Source organism: Pinus tabuliformis, chromosome 9 (assembly GCF_031772625.1).
Source record: "Pinus tabuliformis cultivar Carrire ecotype Pingquan chromosome 9, CPIR1, whole genome shotgun sequence".
In the NCBI taxonomy this organism is placed as follows: domain Eukaryota; kingdom Viridiplantae; phylum Streptophyta; class Pinopsida; order Pinales; family Pinaceae; genus Pinus; species Pinus tabuliformis.
In genome coordinates this window covers 523,830,877-523,858,709 of record NC_142307.1, presented here as the reverse complement: position 1 = coordinate 523,858,709, position 27,833 = coordinate 523,830,877, and the positions used below count along the sequence as shown (strand labels likewise).

General features: G+C 34.6%; 1 pseudogene; it reads left to right on the top strand.

Moving 5' to 3' along the window:
* LOC149149519 (cell division cycle 20.2, cofactor of APC complex pseudogene) lies at positions 1-22,008 on the top strand (annotated as a pseudogene).
* The last annotated feature ends 5,825 nt before the right edge of the window (positions 22,009-27,833 follow it).

The following is a 27,833-nucleotide window of genomic DNA, read 5'->3' as shown; positions in this document are numbered from 1 at the left end:
ATGGCAGGTGAATCTCAGGTTGGAGAATCTAGCCATGTTGCGAAGGATGCTTCGCTAGCTTTCATTGAAAAGGTGTTGGAAAGAATGGAGGACTTGGAATCTTATTGGACTGCGAAGATGAACTTGGTCATGAAGGATAAAGAGGCAAATTCAAAGATGAGGGAAGAATTCGATGAACTCCAGAATCAACACGAGTACACTGATCTTATGTGTACACAACTTGAAGTAAAGGTCAAGGAGATTGAAGAGGCAAGAGATCGAGGTTTGGCAGAAATCTTGAACTTGCATAAATCTCTTGATGAAGCCATAGATGAGATCACAGTGTTGAAGAGGACCGTGAGGCATAACTCAGGTGGAGGAGTGCCTCATGTGAAAGTCAAGGAACCAGAATCTTATGATGGTACAAGGAGTGCGAAAACTCTTGGCAACTTTCTCTGGGATATGGAGCAATACTTGGAATGCTTGGGTCTATTCGATGATGAGACAAAGGTGAAGGTAGCTGCTCAATTCTTGACAAATAATGCTAAGATGTGGTGGTGAAGGAGGATGGATCATATTGCCAATGGTAGTGCTGATGACATAACTTCGTGGGATGACATGAAGAAAGCTTTGCAGACCCATTTTAGTCCTCAGGATGAAACATGGGAAGCAAGGATGAAGATTAAGTTCATTAAGTAGATAGGGAACTTACAGACATATCAGCAGGAGTTTGCAAGTGCAGTTCTGCGGTTCTGGAACTTCCTAACATGGCAGAGAGGGACAAGGTGTTCAACTTTATTATTGGATTGAAGCCTTGGGCTCGCAATGAAGTGAAGAGGCAGAAGATTAAGACACTTGAGGAAGCTTTTGCTACTGTGGACAGGTTGGTGGAGCATTGTGATGAGACTTCTGATGATAGGAAGAAGAAGTCCGATAAGCCGAAAGAGAAGAAGAAGGATGATGCTTCGAAATCGGATGACAATTCGAAGACGAAGAAAGCTTTGAAGTGTTGGATATGTGCTAAACCACATATGGTGAAGAATTGTCCTTCAAGACCGAAAGTGGCTGCTATTGCACAATCTAATACGAAGAATGAGGAAGCTTCTGTGGGGATGATGCAGATTCTTGGAGCTGCTGTTGCTACAAAGGTGGTCTCTCGGAGGGATCCTGAGAGGAACAGTTTGGAGTATGTTTAGATGAAGATTGGGAGTGCTGATATACTCACTATGGTGGATAGTGGGGCTACTCACAACTTCATGAGTGAAGATACTTCGAGAAGGATTGGGCTGAAGTTTGTACCAGTAAAGGCACAAATGAAGACAATGAATTCTCCTCCTGATTGTGTTTTGGTGTAGCTGAAAGAGTGGACACAACACTAGGTGAGTGGACCAGGAAAGTCGACTGCACTATAGTGCGGATTGATGACTATGACGCTGTGCTGGGGATGGAATTCTTGAAACAATTTGATGCTATGATTGTTCCACATTTGAAGAAGCTGTACATTTACAATGGAAGGGAAGATGTACCCATTGGTGTTCCAACCATTGGTGTGACAAGGCTTGATTGTAAACTAGCAGTGATGCAAATGGAGGACGAGAAGCGAATGGAAGACATGAGTAAGTGGTTGTCTGCAGTTGAGACAAAGCTTACTGAGCAGTCATTGGTCATCAGGACACTATCTGATAGTATCTTGGATTTGTCAAGAAGGCTAGAAGTGGTTGAGGATGATGATGATGATGAGGAGGCTTATGTGAGGCCAAATGTCTGAGAGGAGGATCGGGTTGCATATCTACAGAGGATGGAGATAGAGAATCCTGACAGATGTATTGAGCTTATTAGTGAGGGTGAGCCTTCAATCTCTACTCCCTCTACATATTCTTAGATGACATAGAAGATGGGACTCATAGTTAGCTGCTCATGGCAGTGAGTCCTTAAAACAGGTTGAGCAAGTATGACAGATGGTGCAGGGATGGTTCAGCATCAAGCATCATGACATGTTGCAGATGGGATGGAGTTTCCATGGACCTGAGCATGGGTGAGATTCTTGGTGAGTCCGGGATGTGGCAGAATCTGAGATAGACTGGTGAAAGCATAAGGATGGACATTCTTATGATTTGAGCGTGACAGTTGGACTGATCACCCGACTAGTTCAAGTCATGGGAGCTAGCAGTGTACCAGAGAGATGTTGACATCAGGCATGCAAGAAGGATGACAATTCACAGGATGGGATGAAACATGATGGAGATGGTGGTTCTACATATGTTGTAGCGATATTTGCAGTATGTGGAGGAGTCAATATCATGGACCGAGGATGAGATAGTTTTTGATGTTGATCTTGGTGGATGGCTACCAGGATGGGATGTTGTCGAGGACGACAATGATTTCAGGTGGAGGAAAATGGAAGGACCTGCGGTTCTTGGCACACCCACCCAATGTGCGACGACTTCACTTGGTGAGCAAGTGGTTGGATGAAAGGATGAAGTGCGAGCTCTTGACTTAATGTGTGATGGAGATGTGTGAAAGTGCGCATAAGGAAGGAGGGCGAGCCTTGTTTATAGCGTGGGGAGCGTGGGCTCAACCCACGAGCCGACCTACAAACACAATGGAGGCCGACATACGTTTGATGGCAAGTTGTGATGCGTAGGGGCGTTTAAACATATGGAGTACGAGTCGGCTTGGGTAGCTTGACTCCCTTCCACTCGTATTAATAAACTATGTGATGGATTCATTTGGAGCGAACAATTCGAGCAAGTCTTTTGATAAGTGCGAAGTGCGAAGGGAAGTGCGAGCTGCATCAAGAAGGGAAGGTGCAGTTATAATGCGCCCAACCTTGGGCAGCTCCACATGGTAGCACGAGCTTGGAAGGAAAGGCGAGGGCGCGGGTAGGAGTGCCTGCCATTTGGATGAGGAGCGCGGGTTGAGACTTGGTGAAGTCGTCCGGCGTGCAAACATAACGCGGTGGAGTTTTAGTGAGACCGTTGTGCGAAGGAGAAACGAGGCTGTCTCAGTGACTTGGTGAGGTCGCCCGCCCATCGTGCATGAAGAAGCAAGGTTCGGTTGAGAAGTGCGGTTGGCAGCTCGTGTGAGGGCACGTCCACCCAGCTTGAGCAAGGAACTTTGGTTGGCACACGAAGGTGTGACAAATTGTAAATTTGGCTAAGTATGAAACTTGGTGTTTCCCAAGTATACTTGTAAAGATTTGTAACATTGAAAGATTGTATAATATATTATTCGGGCAGACTCATTGTTCAGGGAGTTGGCCCTCCCTTTATACTGTGCAATTGTGTTCTCTTCTATAATTTCTAATGATAATGAATGTGTATGGGTGTTCATTGGTATAAAGGAAACATAATAATTACTTGCTTGAGAAACACAAACTAAGTAGGACATATGGTTAGGCGTAGTCCATGAACATAAGTATTGGTGAAAAGAAAGTGTTCGTTGGTGCCGCACCTCGCCAAGAGCGGTTGAAAGAGTACCGCAGGCCTAGGGGCGTGACATAAAATATAATGATAATAGTTTGGACATTAAGGGTTTTGCTTTAACCTAAAACATTAGGGATTGAGATTAGTTGATTCTGGTTGGAAAATAATATTTTTTTGAATTAATAAATAAGTATTAATAAATAAAGTTTGTTGTTCTACGGTTGAAAATGATAATGGGTGACACTTGAATAAAGATACTTTGTTGGAATTTATAAGAATTAGATTCAAATTAAAATTCCTAAATTTAAAATATATTGGCAGCTGGGCGATTCCGGCAATCGCCAAAACTAAACAAGAAAAGTTTTGATCTTGTTATGTTGCAATTATTATAACTGTAACCACTCCAAAATGATGCATGTAGATTTATTTCATTCCCTATTAATGTTAAAAAAGTATCATGTTATTTGATTCCCTGTTAATGTTACTGAAGTTACTATTTTATCATCTTAACTCTTGGATTTTTAAATGAGGAATTAATAAAGTGGATTAACAACTTTGGTATCACTTAAAATATAACGATAATAGTTTGGACATTAAGGGTTTTGATTTAACCTAAAACATTAGGGATTGAGATTAGTTGGTTCTGGTTGGAAAATAATATTTTTTTGAATTAATGAATAAATTTTGTTGTTCTATGGTTGAAAATCATAATGGGTGACACTAGAATAAATGATACTTTGTGGGAATTTAGAAATTAAAATTCCTAAATTTAAAATATATTGGCAACTAGGTGATTCCAGGAATCGCCCAAGGTAAACAAGAAAATCTTTCATCTTGTTATGTTGCAATTATTATAACTGTAACCACTGAAAAATGATGCATGTAGATTTATCTGATTCCCTATTAATGTTAAAAAAGTATCATGTTATTTGATTCATTGTTAATGTTACTGAAGTTACTATTTTATCATATTAACTCTTGGATTTTTAAATGAGGAATTAATAAGGTGGATTAACAACTTTGGTATCACTTATTATATAATGATAATAGTTTGGATATTAAGGGTTTTGATTTAACCTAAAATATTAGGGATTGAGATTAGTTAATTCTAGTTGGAAAATAATATTTTTTTGAATTAATAAATAAAATTTGTTGTTCTATGGTTGAAAATCATTATGGGTGACACTAGAATAAATGATACTTTGCGGGAATTTAGAGGAATTAGATTCAAATTAAAATTCTTAAATTTAATGTATATTGGCAGCCGGGCGATTCTGGGAATCGCCCAACGTAAACGAGAAAAGCTTTGATCTTGGTATGTTGCAATTATTATAACTGTAACCACTCCAAAATTATGCGTGTAGATTTATTTGATTCCCTATTAATGTTAAAAAAGTATCATGTTATCTGATTCCCTGTTAATGTTATTGAAGTTACTATTTTATCATTCTAACTCTTGGATTTTTAAATGAGGAAATAATAAAGTGGACTAACAACTTTGGTATCACTTAAAATATAATGATAATAGTTTGGATATTAAGGGTTTTGATTTAACCTAAAACATTAGGGATTGAGATTAGTTGATTCTGGTTGGAAAATATTATTTATTTGAATTAATAAATAAGTATTTATAAATAAAGTTTGTTGTTCTATGTTTGAAAATCATAATGGGTGACACTAGAATAAATGATACTTTGCTGGAATTTAGAGGAATTAGATTTAAATTAAAATTCATAGATTTAAAATATATTGGCAGCTGGGCGATTCTGGGAATCGCCCAACGTAAACGAGAAAAGCTTTGATCTTGTTATGTTGCAATTATTATAGCTGTAACCACTCCAAAATGATGCATGTAGATTAATTTGATTCCCGATTAATGTTAAAAAAGTATTTATGTTATTTGATTCCGTGTTAATGTTACTGAAGTTACTATTTTATCATCTTAACTCTTGGATTTTTAAGTGAGGAATTAATAAAGTGGATTAACAACTTTGGTATCACTTAAAATATAATGATAATAGTTTGGACATTAAGGGTTTTGATTTAACCTAAAACATTAGGGATTGATATTAGTTGATTCCAATTGGAGAATAATATTTTTTTGAATTAATAAATAAGTATTAATTAATAAAGCTTGTTGTTCTATGGTTTAAAATCATAATAGGTGACACTATAATAAATGATACTTTGCCGGAATTTAGAGGAATCAGATTCAAATTATAATTCTTAAATTTAAAATATATTGGTAGCCAGGCAATTCCTGGAATCTCTAGAAAAGCTTTGATCTTGTTATGTTGCAATTATTATAAGTGTAACCACTCCAAAATGATGCATGTAGATTTATTTGATTCCATATTAATGTTAAAAAATGTCATGTTATTTGATTCCCTCTTAATGTTACTTAAGTTACTATTTTATCATTTTAACTCTTGGATTTTTAAATGGGGAATTAATAAAGTGCATTAACAACTTTGGTATCACTTAAAATATAATGGTAGTAGTTTGGACATTAAGGGTTTTGATTTAACCTAAAACATTAGGGATTGAGATTAGTTGATTCTAGTTGGAAAATAATATTTGTTTGAATTAATAAATAAGTATTAATAAATAAAGTTTGTTGTTCTATGGTTGAAAATTATAATGGGTGACACTAGAATAGATCATACTTTGCTGGAATTTAGAGGAATTAGATTCAAATTAAAATTCCTAAATTTAAAATATATTGGCAGCAGGGTGATTCCGGGTCCGCCCACCTAAACAAGAAAAGCTTTGATATTGTTATTTTGCAATTATTATAACTGTAACCACTCCAAAATGATGCATGTAGATTTATTTGATTCCCTACTAATGTTAAAAAAGTATCGTGTTACTAAAGTTACTATTTTATCATTTTAACTCTTGGATTTTTAAATGATGAATTAATAAAGTGGATTAACAACTTTGGTATCACTTAAAATATAATGATAATAGTTTGGACATTAAGGGTTTTGATTTAACCTAAAACATTAGGGATTCAGATTAGTTTATTCTGGTTGGAAAATAATATTTTTTTGAATTAATAAATAAAGTTTGTTGTTCTATGGTTGAAAATCATAATGGGTGACACTAGAATAAATAATACTCCGGAATTTAGAAATTAAAATTCCTAAATTTAAAATATATTGGCAGGCGGGCTATTCTGGGAATCGCCCAACGTAAATGAGAAAAGCTTTGATCTTGTTATGTTGCAATTATTATAACTATAACCACTCCAAAATGATGCATGTAGATTTATTTGATTCCCTATTAATGTTAAAAAAGTATCATGTTATTTGATTCCCTGTTAATGTTACTGAAATTACTACTTTATCATTTTAAATCTTTTATTTTTAAATGAGGAATTAATCAAGTGGATTAAAAACTTTGGTATCACTTAAAATATAATGATAATAGTTTGGACATTAAGGGTTTTGATTTAACCTAAAACATTAGGGATTGATATTAGTTGATTCTGGTTGGAAAATAATATTTTTTTGAATTAATAAATAAGTATTAATCAATAAACTTTGTTGTTCTATGGTTGAAAATCATAATCGGTGACAGTAGAATAAATGATACTTTGCCGGAATTTAGAGGATTTAGATTGAAATTAAAAATTTAAAATATATTGGCAACAAGGCGATTCGAGGAATCGCCCAATGTAAAGGAGAAAAGCTTTGATCTTGTTATGTTGCAATTATTATAAATGTAACCACTCCAAAATGATGCATGTAGATTTATTTGATTCCCTATTAATGTTAAAAAAGTATCATGTTATTTGATTCCCTGTTAATGTTAATCGAAGTTACTATTTTATCATTTTAACTCTTGGATTTTTAAATGAGGAATTAATCAAGTGGATTAACAGCTTTGGTATCACTTAAAATATAATGATAATAGTTTGAACATTAAGGGTTTTGATTTAACCTAAAACATTAGGGACTGAGACTAATTGATTCTGGTTGTGAAATAATATTTTTTTGAATTAATAAATAAGTACTAATAAATAAAGTTTGTTGTTCTATGGTTGAAAATCATAATGGGTGACACTAGAATAAATGATACTTTGCTGGAATTTAGAGGAATTAGATTCAAATTAAAATTCCTAAATTTAAAATACTGGTAGTATTTCGATTCCAGGAATTGCCCCACGTAAACAAGAAAAGCTTTGATCTTGTTATGTTGCAATTATTATAACTGTAACCACTCCAAAATGATGCATGTAGATTTATTTGATTCCCTATTAATGTTAAAAAAGTATCATGTTATTTGATTCTATGTTAATGTTACTGAAGTTACTATTTTATCATGTTGACTCTTGCATTTTTAAACGAGGAAATAATAAAGTGGACTAACATCTTTGGTATCACTTAAGATATAATGATAATAGTTTGGACATTAAGGGTTTTGATTTAACCTAAAACATTAGGGATTGAGATTTGTTGAGGAAATAATAAAGTGGACTAACATCTTTGGTATCACTTAAGATATAATGATAATAGTTTGGACATTAAGGGTTTTGATTTAACCTAAAACATTAGGGATTGAGATTAGTTGATTATCGTTGGAAAATAATATTTTTTTGAATTAATAAATAAGTATTAATAAATAAAATTTGTTGTTGTATGATTGAAAATCATAATGGGTGATACTAGAATAAATGATACCTTGCCGGAATTTAGAGGAATTAGATTCAAATTAAAATTCCTAAATTTAAAATATATCGGCAGCCTGATAATTCCTGGAATAAACGAGAAAAGCTTTGGTCTTGTTATGTTGCAATTATTATAACTGTAACCACTCCAAAATGATGCATGTAGATTTATTTGATTCCTATTAATGTTAAAAAAGTATCATGTTATTTGATTCTCTATTAATGTTACTGAAGTTACTATTTTATCATTTTAACTCTTGGATTTTTAAATGAGAAATTAATAAAGTGGATTAACAACTTTGGTATCACTTAAAATATAATGATAATAGTTTGAACATCAAGGATTTTGATTTAACCTAAAAAATTAGGGATTGAGATTAGTTGATTCTAATTTTAAAATAATATTTTTTTAATTAATAAATAAGTATTAATAAATAAAGTTTGTTGTTCTATGGTTGAAAATCATAATGGGTGACACTAGAATAAATGATACTTTGATGGAATTTAGAGGAATTAGATTGAAATTAAAATTCCTAAATTTAAAATATATTGGCAGCCGGACGATTGCGGGAATCCCCGTCATAAACGAGAAAAGCTTTGATCTTCTTATGTTGCAATTAACGTAAACGAGAAAAGCTTTGATGTTGTTATGTTGCAATTATTATAACTGTAACCCCTCCAAAATGATGCATGTATATTTATTTGATTCCCTATTAATGTTAAAAAAGTATTATGTTATTTGATTCCCTGTTAATGTTACTGAAGTTACTATTTTATCATTTTAACTTTTGGATTTTTAAATGAGGAATTAATAAAGTGGATTAACAACTTTGGTATCACTTAAAATATAATGATAATAGTTTGGACATTAAGGGTTTTGATATAACCTAAAACATTAGAGATTGAGATTAGTTGATTCTGGTTGGAAAATAATATTTTTTTAATTAATAAATAAGTATTAATAAATAAAGTTTGTTGTTCTATGGTTGAAAATCATAATGGGTAACACTATAATAAATGATACTTTCCTGGAATTTAGAAATTAAAATTCTTAAATTTAAAATATATTGGTAGCCAGACGATTCCGGGAATCGTCCAACATAAATGAGAAAAACTTAGATCTTGTTATGTTGCAATCATTATAATTGTAACCACTCCAAAATGATGCATGTAGATTTATTTGATTCTCTATTAACGTTAAAAAAGTGTCATGCTATTTAATTCCCTATTAATGTTAGTGAAGTTACTATTTTATCATTTTAACTTGTAACCACTCCAAAATGATGCATGTAGATTTATTTGATTCCCTATTAATGTTAAAAAAGTATCATGTTATTTGATTCCCTTTTAATGTTACTGAAGTTACTATTTTATCATTTTAATTCTTGGATTTTTAAATGAGGAATTAATAAGTGGATTAACAACTTTGGTATCACTTAAAATATAATGATAATAGTTTGGACATTAAGGGTTTTGATTTAACCTAAAACATTAGGGATTTAGATTAGTTGATTATGGTTGGAAAATAATATTTTTTTAATTAATAAATAAGTATTAATAAATAAAGTTTGTTGTTCTATAGTTGAAAATCATAATGGGTGACACTAGAATAAGTATTGAAATTCCTAAATTTAAAATATATTGATAGTCGGGCGCCTAACGTAAACGAGAAAAGCTTTGTTCTTGTTATGTTGCAATTATTATAACTGTACCCACTCCAAAATGATGCATGTATATTTATTTGATTCCCTATTAATGTTAAAAAGGCATCATGTTATTTGATTCCCTGTTAATGTTACTGAAGTTATTATTTTATCATTTTAACTCTTGGATTTTTAAATGAGTAATTAATAAAGTGGATTAACAACTTTGGTATCACTTAAAATATAATGATAATAGTTTGGACATTAACGGTTTTTATTAACCTAAAACCTACGTCAACATAATATCAGAATCTTGACCCATATTCAATTAAAAGCCAGCAGGTTTAGGTTTCGCCTTCAATTGCAACCTATGCAACTGAAATCTGTTAAACATATATTCTTCTCATTATATTTACAGGGTTTGGTGTGCATCATTTTTGACATCGCAAACGAGATTCTACCGAGTAACCTGGACAGAAAATTCCATGTTCACATGACATTCATCTCTAACTACCGTTTTCTCTAATTTGGCAGCCGAGCAATTCCGGGAATCGCCCAGCTGCCGCCCAAGGCCGCGCCCCCACGTTGTACCGAGCGGCGGCCTGGAGATTCTGGGAATCACCCAACCGTCACCCGGCCACCCGTGGCGACGAGGCTTATTTTTATTTTAAAATGGACCAGGCTTATAGTTGCGCCGCGCCCTTGGTGGCTGGGATGTAAGCCTGACCCATTTAAAAAAAAAAAAAATGATATTAAAAAAAAACGAATATTTTATTAAAAAATGCATTTAATTTTTTGAGACAAATAATATTTATTTTAATCTTTTAGAATTTTTTTTTTAATAATGTTAAAAAAAATATTAAATCAAAATTTTAAATTTTAAATTTTTTAATATAAAATTTAAAATGTTTTTCTTTTAAATAAAAAATATGTCTTTTCTTTAAATGATTTTTTATTTTTTATTTTTTAAATTTGAAAATAACTATATTTTTTAAAATTTTAAATGTTTGTTTGTTTGAATTTTTTGTTTTTTTTAGTTTTTTTTTTAAATGTTTTTAATCTTTATTTTAGTAGTTTTGAATTTTTTTTTAATTAATTTTCTAATTTTTTTATTAAATCTAGTTTGCTTTTAATTTGTTTTTTTTTTTTAGTTTTTGTTAATGTTTTTTTTTTAATTTTTCTATTTTTACTTATTTAATTTTACAGTTTTATTTTTTTTAATATATATTTTTATATATATAATTTTTTTATGTCAAAAAAAATTTAACGTGTCAAAAATCATTAAATTTAGAAAATAATTGTTTACATTTCATACATTAGAAAATTTAAATTAAAAAAATAGCTCTTTTAAAAAAACGACATGATGCAGAATCATCACTTTTTTAAATTACAATGCAAATCACTCATTCTAAAATGTAATGTACATAAAAAAAATTAAAGTGCCAAAAACTATGCTTTTAAAAAAATATGTGTGTTCTGCATCGCCCCTTTTCAAAATCAGGTCACTTTTTCGCTCTCTACGAAACGGGTAACAATATCAGTTCCCGTTTCAAAGTTTACATTGTTCATCCCTGAATTTCACTTCATTGAACATATCATCTAATTTACATATTATTAACTAAAGCCATAATGAAGTCATACAAAAGAATATTATAACAACATAGGCACTGTTCACCAGAAGACGAGATTCAACTTGACTTTTTGCTACTTGCCTTCCTTTGTTATCGGTCGCCTTTGTGTGTGAATGTCGACGTGCTTATTCTGAATGCTGTGACCCACCAGTTTACCTTCTAGCCTACTCCTTGGGTACTCTCCTTCCCCGCGGACCCCCGAGCTACAATGGGGTTGTACAATGGAGGAATGTATTAGATGGTAGAGGAGAGCACTCTTTGGCTCAAGATTCCTCTCTCTAAAGTCCTCTACCTCACCAAACTCACTATAGCTCGTAGTCACTACTCTGACATGGTGTCATCCATCCAGTAATAGCATAAAAAAAAGTCTTTTCTCCCATGGTCTGCCCCTTCTTTTATAAGAGTCCTCATAAGTGACACTTGCCATTTCATACATAATTAATTATTTTTGTTAATCCAATAGTTTGATTATTCACCCACCCATGTGTCACTCTCTCATCAAGGATCTCCAAAATTATTTACTTAAATTTTAATTTAAAAATAATATTTTTCTTCACCTCAACAAGATTCCTATTTCTTCTCCTAGTTGTCTCTTGATCCCCCTTTTACTCCTTAATTTGTGTTCATTACTTAAGTCAATTGATAAGTCACAGATTTGATCCCCTATCTACTCCCTAATTTAACTCAAGTTGTCTCTTAGATGGATATTCTTATGTTGGTTGTTGCCACATGGAGGTTCTCTAAAATTTAATTTATTAATCTTGTTTTAATTCACCACCCTCTTCTCTTAATTAGGTTTAATTATTTTAGGATTAATCTTTATCCTTACATTTATGTCCCTCTTTCCCCTTTTTAACTAATTAAGTTACATTATCTACCTAATATTTTCCAGCATGGGAAGGGTAGAGTTTTTAAGGTCAAATATTTTATTTCTTCCTATGGTCCCTTTAACTTAGGTTTTATTCTTGATTTAATTAACTCGGTTCTACCATCATTTACCACTTGATGTGAATTCACATGGTTTTCATATCTTGATTATAGTTATTAATTTATTTATTTTTAATGATTCCAAGGATGCCAAGTTTGGTCGTGCCCTTCAAGAACTTCCCTTGAGTTCCAAGGGTGTAACGCCTAACAATTTATTTGTGATGCCAAGGGTGCCAAGTTGGTCGTGCCCTTTAAGAAATTCCCTTGAAGTTCCAAGGTTGCCACACCACTTACCCTTCAAGCATTTAGTGACTATGAGGGGAAAGTATAGGTGCAATGACAGAGACCACTATCATCTTTTATGTTGCATGCTATAGTGAGACTAATGGTGTTGGGGATCAAGGAATCCACCTTGATGCGCGCCTCCTAGTAAAGATACTCATGAGTGACCCAACTTTGGGATCTACCCCAATGACAACGTGATCTTCAAGGCGAAGGTGTCTCAACCTTTCCAGCCCAAGTCACGGCGGGAGTGCTAGTGGGTGAGATCAGGGACACTATCCCACCCCTCCCATGCAGTTCCATCCAATTGTACAATGTCGTCACCCATATGTGAGTCATTCGGCCAAGAAACTAATCTATGCCTACAACCACTAACATATCATCAGAATATAGATAAACATATATAGCAGGTTTCAAAATTGACTTAGAATTTCAAAGACAAAATATAAATTTTCATCAAACCAGGTGTCGTCAACTCGTCATATGCGAGTGCCTCTGGTGGTTTCCTGCCATACTCAATAATCAATAACAAGGTTTCTTAGTGTTAGTCATTGTCATAATAGCATCATCAACATCACCTAGTCATTCACATCATTGTTCATTGTGAACCAGAACTAATGCAAGTAGGTAACATAGGGGACACATCCATCATGGCTATCATCATCATAACATTAATGGAAACATACATATCCATCAAAACTGTCAACATCATAACATCAATAGAAAACATATCTATCCATCAAAGCTATCATCATCATGATATCAATAGATAGCATACATATCCTTTATTTCTATCATCATCATAAATTCAATAGAGACCAAACATAACCATTTATGCTACCATCATCATAATATCAATAGAGAACATGCCTAACCATTAATGCTACAATCATCATAATACCAATAGATAAAATACATAACCATTAATAATATCTTCATCATAATATCAATGGAGAACATACATAAACATCATAACCAATAATATCACAACCACTAATAATAGAGTCATGTGTTCGGATCCTTAACCTGAGGTCCTCAAAGACTAAAGTGTGGGCCTTAGGGCTAAATAAGTGTTAATGTCATATCATTGTCATTCAACTAGAGCGGGGCACTGCATAGATCCCCTCTTAATAATAGACTTCATCCCGAAGTCCTTGGAATAGGTAAGGAAACGGTGACGCATTTCCTCAGCGTCCTCCCAAGTAGCTGAACTAGGACTATAATTGTCCCACTGGACCTTAACCTAGTCCACTAACCGTTGTCTAAGCTGCAAAGTTTGTTGGTCCAGTATGCGAACTGGTTCGACCATTACTGTTCCCTCGTCCAAAACCTGCAAATGACCAAAGTCAATAACATGCAAAGGATCTTAAATATAATGACGCAAAACAAAAATATGAAACACATCATGCATACACGCTAAATATGGAGGTAAGGCAAGCCTATATGCCACCGACCCTTTCCTTTCTAAGATTTCAAAAGGTCCCACAAACCGTGGAGACAATTTTTCTCCCTTTCCAAATCTTATAGAGATTTTTTGGGGCCTTACTCTTAGGAACACCCTATCTCCCACTTCATAACTTCGGTCTATCTGATGAGCATCAGCATAGCTCTTTTGTCGATCTTGTGCTTCTTTTAGCCTTCCCCTAATCATAATCATTTTTTCTTTCATCTCTTGCACCACTTCTGGTCCTATTAATACTCAGTCCTCTAGTCGGTCCCAACTGAGAGGTGTTCTGCAAGGTCTTCCATACAAGAACTCAAATGGCACCATCTTGATGGAACTCTGATAACTATTATTGTAAGTAAATTCTATGAGGGCTAAAAACTCCTCCCATATCTTTTGTTGGTCCATCACATACATCCGGAGCATGTCCTCGAGGATTTGATTAGTCCTCTTTGTCTGCCCATCTGTCTTAAGGTGATAAGAATTGTTGAAGTTCAATTGGGTTCCCAAGGCTTCTTGGAAACTGGTCCAAAACCTTTCTATAAACACTACTCCCCTATTTGATATGATCTTCCTAGGCACTCCATGCAATCTCATAATCTCATCAATAAAACTCTCGCTATTTTCGGTGCCTTATATGTAGCCTTAACTGGTATGAAATGGGCGCTTTTGGTCAACGTGTCCACCACTACAAATATGGAATCGTGTCTTCTTGAGGTAATTGGTAGTCCCACAATGAAGTCCATTGATATAACTTCCCATTTAGATTTTGGTATCTCATGGGGTTGTAATAACCCTGCTGGATGTATGTGTTCATCTTTTACTCGTTGAAAATCTAAGCATATTGCTCCCTAGTTTACGATGTCCTTGTTCATACCTTTCGAAAAGAAGAATGGTTTTAGGCCTGCACTCATTTTCTTAACACCACGGTGTGCCATGTATACTGTGCGATGTGCTTCATTCAAGATTAACTGGTGTATGTCTTCATTTGGTGGCACATATATCCTTCCCCAAAATCGTAGTAGCCTATCATTATCAAGGGAGTATGCTTCATATTTTGGGACCCTCATTTCATCCTCCCTAAAAATTTTGCTAACCTCCTGGTACCAGGTGTCTTTAAATTGTAAGTCAAGCAGTTTCTCCCTCAAATTTGTCTTTAAGGGAATCACTAAAAATATCTGAGGCCTCCTACTTAAAGCATCAACCACCCTATTTACCGTTCCTTTTATGTAAGTGATATCAAAATCGTATTCACTAATTAGCTCATACCATCGTCTTTATATTGCATTAAAGTGGTCTTGAGTGAATATGTGTTGTAGCCCACAATGGTCAGTCCTAAGATCAAACTTCCTTCCTAGAAGGTAGTGTCTCCAAATCTTTAGTGCATAAACAATTGTTGCCATTTCTATATCATGGGTTGCGTAGTTTTCTTCGTGGGTTCTAAGTTTCCTTGATGCATAAGCTATTACTCTTCCTTCTTGCATCAATACACAACCCAGCCCTTCCTTGGAGGCATCAGTGCAAACCAAAAATTCTTGTTCCATATCTGGCACCTTCAAAATTGGTGTTATTGTTAATAACACCTTTAACCTTTGGAATGCCTCTTCACATTTTCAGTACAAATGAATTTCTTATTCTTTCTTTGGAGCTCGGTAATGGGGCTTGTTATCTTCGAAACCCCTTCGACAAATCTATGATAATACCCTGCCATGCCCATGAAACTTTGTATTTCATGAACATTGGTTGGTGTTGGCCATTCCATGTTGGCCTCGATATTTTCTGGTCTACTGCAATACCATCCCTAGAGATAATGTGCCCAAGATAATGAATCTTGGTTTGGTAAAAGGAACACTTTGACAATCTCTCGTATAATTGGTTTTCTCTAAGACATTGAAGAACTATCTTCAAGTGTTCGTCATGCTCTTCTGGAGTCTTTAAGTAGATCAAAATGTCATCGATAAAGACTTGTAAAAACTTGTTTAAGTAATTTCAAAATATTCCATTCATCAAACTCATGAAAACACCTAGGGCATTTTCAGTGCAAATGGTAAAACTACAAATTCATAATGCCCAAATCTTGTCTTCAAGGCTGCCTTCGGGATGTATTCTTCCTTGATTCTTAACTGATGATATCTTGACCTCAGATCTATCTTTGAAAACAAAGTTTCCCCCCTCATTTGATCAAACAAGTCATCTATCCTTGGTAGAGGGTATTTAATTTTTATCATCACTTTGTTCAACTGGCGGTAATCAATGCACAATCTCCAAGACCCATCCTTCTTCTTAACAAAAATCACAGGGGTTTTCCACAGAGATATGCTAGGTCATATGAACCCCATGTCCAACAGTTCCTTTAATTGGATCTGTAATTCTTTTAGCTCTAGAGCCGACATACAAAAGGGTGCCTTTGCAATAGGCTCAGTGCCTTGTTTAAGGTCGATGGTGAAATCAATTTTCCTTTTTGGGGGGTAGCCTGCGTAGTTATTCGGGAAATACATCCTTAAATTCAACAAGAAATGGATGTTTATCAAGGTTTTCATAATCACCCTTATTGTTTAGAGCTATCACCGAGAACATTTGACATCCATTTCGCCTATATTTCATTAGTTGCATGGAGGAGATGAACCTCAGGGACACTGCTCGGTTCTTTCCCCTTAATGATTTTGTTTGGCCGTCATCGTCAGTGAAATGTAGAATCTTGTCTTTTCATTCTAGGAGTGCCTCATGTCATTCCAACCAATCCATTCCTATAACTACGTCATAGACTCCTAAAATGTAGAGTACAAGGATACCTTGGTCTTACATACACCTAGGTCCACCTCACAATCCTTTACTGTCCTTCCTATATTTATTTTCATACCACATGCCATTTCTACATGTCTAAATTCATATTGTGCAATTGCTTTATGTTTAATCCTTGATAATGCATTTATAGAAATAAAGGAATCAGTAGCTCCTGGATCTATTAAAATGAAAAAACTCATACCATCAATATTACCTAAGGTTTCCAACACAGTGGACTGGTGTTCGACCTGACGATTGTTCACCACTGCATAGAGGCGATGAGCCTTCACCAAATCCCCCATCGTAGTTACATTCTTAGTTGAGTTGGTATTACATGTCTTTTGAGGACAATCCCTCTCATAGTGAGGACCTCCACAAGTCCAACACCCCCTCTTATGAGCTTGGATCCTACTACCAACTGAACCAAAAGTTGTTTTGGAACTTTGCTGGAAAGAGCTGGGCTGTTGGGATCAGTGCTGAGGTGGTGTGACTTGGTGTTGTCAGATAGGTCAGTGCTATTGTGGTTGACGAGTTTATTGAGGTACTCTGTGTGAATGCTGAGTTGGATGCCTATATAGTGTTCTTTGATTCCTGTTGACCACTTTTGACGATTGAGCACAAGACCCCTTTGCAAATTTCCACGCTCCATATTGTTTCCACTTGGTACTCCTGATCCTATGGGCCTTGTTGACTTACTAGGTCCACTTCTCATGATCTCCTCCTCTGCAATGATTGCTCACTGAACTGTCTCATGCAAAGTGTGAGGCATTAATATTCTAACCTTGGCCAGAATGTTAACATTTAATCCATACAAAAATTTGTTCACCTTAAGCTTTTCTGTGTTTAAATGAGGGGCATAATGGAGTAATTCCATGAAACGAGCCTCATACTCTGGTAGTGAGTGACTCCCTTGCTTTAATGCATTGAATTCATTTAGTTTCCTCTTAAGGAACTCCTCTGACAGGTAGTGTTCTCTAATTTTTTCTTCAAATAGTTCCCAAGTTACTTCTGATATATCCATCCTCAATTGAGTTAATAATGTCTTCCACCAAAGTAGTGCATTTCCCTTTAGCTAGAATATACCATCTTGGTCTTCATATTTGAGGTGTAATCTCTCAGGGTAAAGCACATAGCCATGTTTTCTAACCATGCCTCTGCAGATTGACCATCTGTGGACCCCCAAAACTCTTGAAATTTTACTTTTTCCAAATCGCGATGTACATCATTTCTTGTAGTGTTTTGGGATACTTCGTTTTGTATGACAGGTCCTCCATGCTCTCATTCCAAACAATTTATTAATGCCTCAGACTTTTGTTGGAACGATCTCATTAAATTCAACACTTCTCCAGCTAGTATCTGTTCTGGTGTTGTGATGTTTTCCCCATCATTGGGTGGGGAGGTAGGAGTCGTTTGTTTTGGTGGTGCCATGTTGCGCCCTTTTGTTGCCCCCCCTCTTCTTGTACCTCTTCTAACCATTGTTTACCAATGAATCCTGCCACAATTTAACACGATTTTTCCTTATAAGATAAAAAATAAATAAATAAAAATCAAATAGAAATCATAACCAACCTGGTTGGTTTTATAATTTACTATTATGTTTATATACTTCCAAAGGAACAATCTATGCATTTATAAATTCTTGATTATATAATTCTCTTATCAATTTCAAACATTCCAATAAAATTTAATCAAAGAATGCCATCAATCTACTCAAATAGTATGCTTAGATTACATTATGTCATGTAAATGGTAGAGGTGGTTGGTAGCATTATCATGACATAAACTGAGATTGTCTTTAGTAAAAAGAGTGAGAGAATATTTTTCTAATGTTTTATGATTTTATGAGCTTAGCTATCAATAATTGTCAAAGGGATTGACCCAAATTCCAATCCAATGCACACTGCCTTATTTCTCACAATCTCTAATGAGCTTAGCTATCCACAAACACAAAATATTGGATGTTGAAATTTTCTATCCATTGTGAAATCCCGCTTATATTGGCCATATTGAATGCTGGCGACATATGCAACCACTTCACATTCAAATAGAATAAGTTGGAACACCCTTTTAGGTTGAGGTGAGTTAAGTTCCATTGTATCTAGACTATGTCATAACACCAAGTGGTTTTGCATGGCGTCATTGATCTCATACTTCCATTTAGCATGCATTTTTTTTTTAGATTCCCATAAATTATAAAACTATAAGATTAGAGTTGTTAAGATCCCACATTTTATTCAATTTTTGCAAATTCTTGTGAGAAACAACATTTATCATTTTGGTCTATTTGATAGTTTAATCATCATTTTGTTATATACTCAATATGTGATAATATTCATTAAAAAAAATGTTTTTTTTTTTCAAACCAAAATATTGGCCACCAAATTTGTGAAATTACATAAAAAAAAATCTTATATAATTATCAAAATTTTAAGTTTAATTAAAATTATATATAATTATCAAAATTTTAACAAAAATCTTAAATTTTTAATATCTACCTTGGCCAAAATTATCCAATACTATTTTTATTTGCTAGGATGTCCAATTTTTTCCAAACTTATTAAATATGGAACGTGAAAGAATAAAATGAATTAATAAAAACTATAAATACACGAATAAAATAATATAATTTATATTTTATTGATTATAGAGTTCTTAATTTCTCAAAATCATTTTATATATAAATTTAAAGAATATGGTTTATCTTTTTTTTTACTAAAAAAATTACACCTAGAATAGTTCTCAAAAGTGTATCATTTTTTTCGAGATTAGACCATAAAATATGGAGATCAAATCTCCCACCTAACCCTCAAAAGATACATCAATTTCATAAAGTGAATAAACAACTGTGAAAAAGATTGAACAAAACTAGTAACAAACAAAATGAGCATCAAACTAAAACAAGCTTCAAATGAAATGGCCTTGGAATAGCCGTAAAGTGAATTGAATTGATTGAAGCATGAATTGCATAGATATTTTGCAAGAGGATGGAAGATTGAAATGTAGAGACAGAGACATTTAGCCACACAATGTTGATTATATTTTCCAATTTGTCGATCACATTTTTGAAAATTTATGAAAAATGGGAAACGCACAAGATTGGGGTAACGAAAAAAAAATATAAAAATATATGGTGGAAATGAAATACATATGACCTGAGTAATATATGTTGATCCCTAATTTGGAAGTTGTACATTGTAAAGTTGTTTTGTATTAAAAGCATTGTGAATGCTTATTTTGTGTCAAAAGCATTGTACATATATCATATAACACCTTACTATTTATGAAGTTAATATACTGAATCAACCTGAGTATATTATCTTCGTCTTTCATATTCTATTTTCTCCTCACATTTTTGTTTTCAAACTTAAAAAATGTTTATTGTTTCATAAATAAATGAATTGGAGGACATATCCCTCGTCGTTCCATAACTCGGACAAGCACACCCTAACATATTATTTAATCACAATGGTTAGCGGATTCACTTTTTAGTGTTCTAAGTATTTCAGAAGGCGGAATCACCATTGGGGATGGTTTCTCCAGGGACGGAGCACGAGATATGGTGGTGCTCTTCAGAGAGTAAGATTACACGTCTATCCTAGACGTTAACCCTTCAAATGTTTGCAGGTCTAACTTTTCTTTTTCCCCTTCTCTTTCAGAGATCTTAGAGCAGGAGACTAAGCGGGAACCAATGAGATTGTATTGGTTTTACATAAGATAACCTGAGTTCCACTGTGAATCAAGAGACAGAACAGAGGGACAGTTGCTGAGAAGTTGTAATTTTTCTTAAAAAGTAACATTCCTGGTCACCCGCTCCAGCTTCGATATTTGCAATGGGACTTCTCCTCACAATCTTCAGTACTGCGCTATGAGCATAAACAATCAATAAGTTTAAAGTAGACTGAATGTAGCTCTTCGCTCAAAATCTGGCCTGCTAGATTCATGTTGTCACAGTCATCAAGGGTTTGGTCTTCTTGAGGCTGAAAGAGGACACTACGCAATTTCTCAACAAACCAGATCTAAATTCAATGATCTTTCCATGCATAAATTTACACTTACATGTTGGGATAAAACTGGTAATGACCGAGAAATGTTGCAATCAGAAGCACCGAAACCTCTGCGTGAGAGAATTTCGTGAAACCCTTGTGCCCATAACAATGAAACCCTCATACATTGTCGAGTACCTACAGGACATTAAATATCTGATCACAGAGCAACTCAGGTATTTTTATTAAAAGAAGTCGCTCATATACCCAGCGTTGTGCGAAGTTTTAGTCTCAAGTCTGTGTAGAAGAGGGTTTAAGGAACTGTGTGATATCTTTGCTCGCAATCGATAATCAACTGATATTCATGATCAAATCTCTGATAATTTGGCTATATGTCTCAAGGGAAGCTGAGTTACAAATTTTCCCTTATTTTGCTCTAACTTGTGTCTTTTTCTCTGTAGTTCTTTCTCTCTGTTTTTTGGTTTTGTTTCTGCATTGTTGCTACCATTTTTTTTCAATATGTAAAGCATGAAGACTAGCCTCGAATCACCAGTGTATGTGAGTGCTACGAAACCCTACAAAAGCCCAGAACAAAGGCGCCCTCTGCAGGAGAATTCAACCCTTTCATAAAAAACAGTGATAGGTTTATTTCGCATAGGGGATCCGTGGATTTTGATGTGGCTCGATATCTGCTCACTAAAAAGGAAAATGATAATAATGGCGTTTATACAACGCCCTCCAAGGAATCTTCTAAGAGGGAGATTGTAACAAGTTTATTGCAGGATGGAGATATTGCCTCCAAAAAATACAGGATTCTAAGCTTTACCAGTAAAGCTCCTGCTCCTCCTGAGGATTTTCAGTCCCTCTATTCTGAAAATGTGGCTGTTGATAATGTGTCGAAATCCAGTAAATCACGTTGTTATATTCCTCAGTTTGCGGAGCGAACTTTGGATTCCCCTGAGCTTGTGGATGATTATTACTTGAATCTATTGGACTGGACTACCAATAACATTTTATCGATAGCCCTTAGCAATACGGTGTATTTATGGGATGCCTCCAAGAGCACAAATTCTGAGCTCTTGACAATCAATGATGATGTTCGTCCAATAACCAGTGTTAAATGGGCACTTGATGGAAGACATATTGGTGTTGTCTTGACTAATTCTATTGTACAATTATGGGATTCTGCATCTAATAGACAGCTAAGAGCCTTGAAAGGTCACCATACACAATTTTAGGGTAGAATGTAGTAGATATTTCACAAAACTAGTCATGCATGCATGGGCCCATAGGTTTCAAGGGTTCAATTAAGCTCTGATACCAAGTGTAGAGACCAACCCTTTATATATATATCTATATATATATATATATATATATATATATAAACTAAAAATACAACCATGAGAAAATAGCATTGGGAACTCAAAATTTATTAAGCACTATATAAAACATCCCTGAATTTCACTTCATTGAACATATCATCTAATTTACATATTATTAACTAAAGCCATAATGAATTCATACAAAAGAATATTATAACAACATAGGTACCGTTCACCAGAAGATGAGATTCAACTTGACTTGTCGCTACCAAGTGTAGAGACCAACCCTATATATATATATTATATATTAATAAAACTAAAAATACAACCATGAGAAAATAGCATTGAAAACTCAAAAATTATTAAGCACTACATAAAACATCTCTGAATTTCACTTCATTGAACATATCATCTAATTTACATATTATTAACTAAAGCCATAATGAAGTCATACAAAAGAATATTATAACAAAATAGGTATCGTTCACCAGAAGACGAGATTTAACTTGAATTTCCTCTACTTGCCTTCCTTTGTTGTTGGTCGCCTCTGAATGTGAATGTCGACGTGCTTATTTCGAATGCAGTGACCCACCGGTTGACCTCCCAGCCTACTCCTTGGGTACTCTTCTTCCCCGCGGACCCCCGAGCTGCAATGGGGTTATACAATGGAGGAATGTATTAGCTGGTAGAAGAAAGCACTCTTTGGCTCAAGAGTCTCCACTCTAAATTCCTCTACCTCACCAAACTCACTATAGCTCGTAGTCACTACTCTGACATGGTCTCATCCATCCAGCAATAGCATAAAAAAAAAGTCCTTTCTCCCATGGTCTGCCCCTTCAACATCACCTAGTCATTCACATCATTGTTCATTGTGAACCATAACTAATGCAAGTAGGTAACACAGGGGACACATCCATCATGGCTATCATCATCATAACATCAATGTAACATACATATCCATCAAAGCTATCATCATCATGATATCAATAGAAAGAATACATATCCTTTACTGCTATCATCATCATAAATTCAATGGAGACCAAACATAACCATTTATGCTACAATCATCATAATATCAATAGAGAACATGCATAACCATTAATTATACAATCATAATAATACCAATAGATAACATGCATAACCATTAATGATATCTTCATCATAATATCAATGGAGAACATACATAAACATCACAACCACTAATAATAGAGTCATGTGTCCGGATCCTCAACCTGAGGTCCTCAAAGAATAAAGTCTGGGCCTTGGGGCTAAATAAGTGTTAATGTCATATCACTGTCAGTCAACTAGAGCAGGGCACTACAGTCATAATGTTGCAAACATTGTCATAATTTGACAAGTGATATGACAATTATTGTTGGAAACCTACATTGCATTCCAATTTTTTGACGTCACACTGTGACACTATAATGGGGCTCCATATTGTGACATTAGAATGGTATATAAATCAATCCGATGTTGCATTGTCACAAATATTGTCCCAAGATAACAATCAATCTAATATTCATTGTTGCAATGTTATATTACATTGTAATTTATTCAATGTCCTCTCTCAACATTATAAAATTAGCGTTTAAAATAGGGGTTTAATGTCGTTTTGTGACAACCACATAAATAAATGTGACAATTGATCTAATAGTCATTGTCACAATGTTACTTTACATTGCATATTCAATGTTGCATCTCCACAATGCAAAATTTAGATTCATTAACCCCTTGGGTTTATAGTATTAATCCCTTGGGTTTATTAATTCTTTGTGTTTATAATATTAATCCTTAGGGTTTATAATATTAATGCATTGGGTTTTAAATCCTTTGGGTTTATAATATTAATGCATTGAGTTTCTTAATCCCTTGCATTTATATTATTAATATCTTGGGTTTATGGCATTAATTATTCGTTCAACTGATTGATCACTTGGTTTTATAATATTTATCCATTGGGTTTGTTTATCTGTTGGGTTTAAAATATTACTCCCTCGGGTTTGCAATCCCTCGGGTTTATAATATTAGTTGATTAAGTTTATTAATCCCTTGTGTTTTTAATCCCTTGGACTTGTAATATTAATCCCTAGGGTTTATTGTCTTAACAATTGCTTCAGTTTATTTATACCTTTGATTTGTTATATTGATCCATTGGGTATGTTAATCTTTTGGCCTTGTAATATTAATCCATTAGGTTTGTTATTTTGTTGGGTTTATATTATTCATCCCTTGGATTTACTGATTCCTTGAGTTTTTAATAACAATCCATTACACTTATAATATTGTTCCTTTTATAAACAATATAATTTATTAATTTGATTTATAATATTAATTTCAAGGGTTTATAATGTTAATCCTTTGGGTTTATATTATTAATTCCATGGGTTTTTTAATCCCTTGGGTTTTAAATATTAATGACTTAGGTTTTTAATCCCTAGGGGTTATAATATTGATCCCTTGTATTTATTTATCCCTTTGGTTTACAAAATTAATCTCTTGGGTTTACTAATCGCTTTGGTTTGTTAATGATGCAGGTGCATAAATGGGGCACAAATTTCAATGAAGACTTGACCACAGCTTGCCAATGTGATGGTATGGTCACATGATGATTCTAGGAGAGATTTTAAATGTTTTGTAGGAAATTGTAGATATTTACATTAGGATGTGAGTTTGTTTTTAAAATAATTTGGAGAAAATATTTCCTAATGTAAATGTAGTTTCACTTTCCCTTATTTTGTGAGAAGGGGAAACAAATCATCTCTTGTGACTCTTGGTTGTCCAATGTTAGCTTCCTTTTTTAAAGAGGACGAGTGTATGACAAGAGCAATGAAAAAAAAGTAGAAGAGGAAGAGAAGAGGAGGAGAAGAAGAGAAGCTACAACCCTAGGAGAAGAGGTAGAGGTCAAGAGGCTTGGGCTGCACATACCCACATTGTCCACCTGGTCAGTTTAATGCATACTTGAATTTGATTAATAAGAAAACATGGTTAGATGTGCCTCTACGTTTGTTTACCTTCTTTTTCTATGTGTTATTAATGAAGTTGTTTGTCTTTGGGATAAATGTAAATGACCCATCGAGTGAGTTAGGAATCTAGGTGTGATTCTTGTTGTTTTTGGTATGGAATATGAATGGTTAAATTTGTGAGAATTGTTGTGTCTAAGATACATGAAATTCATGTAAGAAAGGAGCTTGAATACCTTCATGATTTTAAGCAGAGGTTTGATTGCTAATCTTGTAAAATGGATGTTGGTTCTATGTGTTGAAATCAACATACCTTGTTTGAGATCTCTATGTTTAACGTTACGTCCTTATGAAGCTTTTGAACATAAGTTGGTGAAGAATTTGTTGTCAGAAATCAACGTAAAATTTTGTTGATGCTTAGAGATATTATTTACATTGGAAGTCTAAATATTGTGGCCCAACCGTTGCATGGTTGTTCATGGCTGTTTGTGTCTTGTTCCAAAACCCCATGGATGGATGTTGTCTATGTTTAGGAGAAGAGACTGCATGGAATTTGTAGTGAATAGAGTGCTGCCAAAGAAAACAAAGTACCCTGGTTGAGTGTTGTCATAACCCTTCTTGTGACTAATTTGGATTGGAAAATGTGTTATGATTTTGAAAATATGATGGAGAAAGGAAAATGAAACCATAGTTGGTGTTAAGGAATGCCTTAATTTCTTGCAGGGCTTATCATGGGAGCGGATGAGGGTCCAGATCAGTAGAATGTCAAGTTATCTCAGGGGTTGATCCCCTCAAAGGGTTGGTTGGCTCCTTAAGGTTTTTTGGTGTGTGTGGAAGGTCATATTGGTTTAATTATATCAGTTCCACTTCCCTAACTATACATGGGGATTTGAATCACATCATAGTATCCTCTCGTCACATGCTTACCCCAGTGGACCGGTTAGCTTAGGTAAATATGGGAGGAAGGTGTGACAGGCTTACAATATTGCATATGGAATCACTAAAGTATTTTGGAGGTATACTTCCCTTGACCCCTAAACAATCTCCATATCCATGCCACATCTCCAAACCAAGGAATTCATGCATCAATCCCATGTCCTTCATTTCGAACTCTCTTGCAAGGTACTCCTTGCAATATTGGATCAACTTCTCATCCCCTGTCAGTATCAAGTCATCTACATACATGACTAAGATAATAAATTTTCCATCTACCACAATGTAGTAGAGGTTGGCATTTGCTTCACTCTTAGTGAAGCCAAATCCACTAAGATAAGACTCTATGTGAGTGTACCAAGCACGGGGTTCTTGCTTGAGACCATAAAGGGATATCCTAAGTCTACACACATGTGTCTCCCTATCAAATGTATCAAACCCCTCAGGCTTCTCTATGTAAATATATTCCTTAACCACTCCATTGAGGAAGGTAGTATTCAAGTCCATTTAGTGGATCTTCCACCCCAACTACGTAAATAATGATAGAATGGTTCTGATGGAGGAGTATCTTGTCACAGGGGAACATGTCTCCTCATAATCAACTCCCTCTACCTATGAGAAGCCTTTTGCTACAAATCTAGCCTTGTAATTCTAAATACTAGCATCAGCTACATGTTTCACTTTGTATATCCATCTAGAACCAACCAATGATTTGTTCTCTAGTCTTGGCACCACCTCCTATACATTGTTCTTCATCATGGAGTCATACTCCACCATGGAATCTACCCATAATGGTTGGGAAATTTCCTCCTCAAATGAAGAAGGCTCATAATCAATGAGTTATGTCATGAGATCCATATAACTAGTAGATCTATCTGGCCATATCCCCTGCTTGTGAAAGGATGTAGGAGCTTTCACATGCTCATATGCATTTTTCATGAACTTGTCAACCTCTAGCTCTCTTCCTCCTCTCTCTCGAATATTTTGGTTGAGTGGGTTCCTCCACTCAGCCTCCTCTTTTCTCCTCCACATGTGGCTTCTCCACAACATCATGAAGATCAAACTAAGGCTCCTTCTTTGGAACTAGAATCTCCTTTGGTGGAATATTCATCTCTCGCTCTAGAGAGCTTCTCATAGCCTTCTCCTACAAAGATCCCCATCGTAGTTGTAGGCTCCAAATTTTTCCTGCTATCCTTGGAGACATGATAGTAGACTGTAGCACCAAAAAATTAAAAAATGGGATAAATCTAGCTTCCTCCCAAAGAAAGATTCTTCGGGTGTGGTCATTCCAAGAATTTTGTGGGGACTCTTGTTCTGCAAATAAACTATAGTATTGCATGCTTTTTCCCATAGATCTAATGGAAATTCTTGATCATGCAACATTTCTCTTGCATCTCCTATAATGCTTCTATTTTTCCTCCTTGCCACCCCATTTTGGTGTGGGTTATGGGGTGCAATTAGTTCTCTTCTAATACCTTCCTTGGCACAAAATTCCTTGAAGGCATTAGATACAAATTATCCTCCATTATCACTTCTGACGTCTTTTATTTTCTGACTAGTCTCCTTTTCAACTAACGCTTTAAATTCAACAAATTTAGAATAAAATTCATCCTTCTTTCTCATGAAGTAGATCTTACATTGCGAGAAAATTCATCTACAAAAATCACTTAGTATCTATGCTGTGCAGTTGAGACTGTATAAAATGTTCCACGCATGTCATAGTGAACCCTCTTCAAGATGACTCTAACTCTGTTATCTCAGCCTTTGAAGGTGGATTTCACATTTTTTGCAAGAGTGCATCACTTGAAAATATCACGTTGGATAAGGGTGCATTTTGGATGTCTT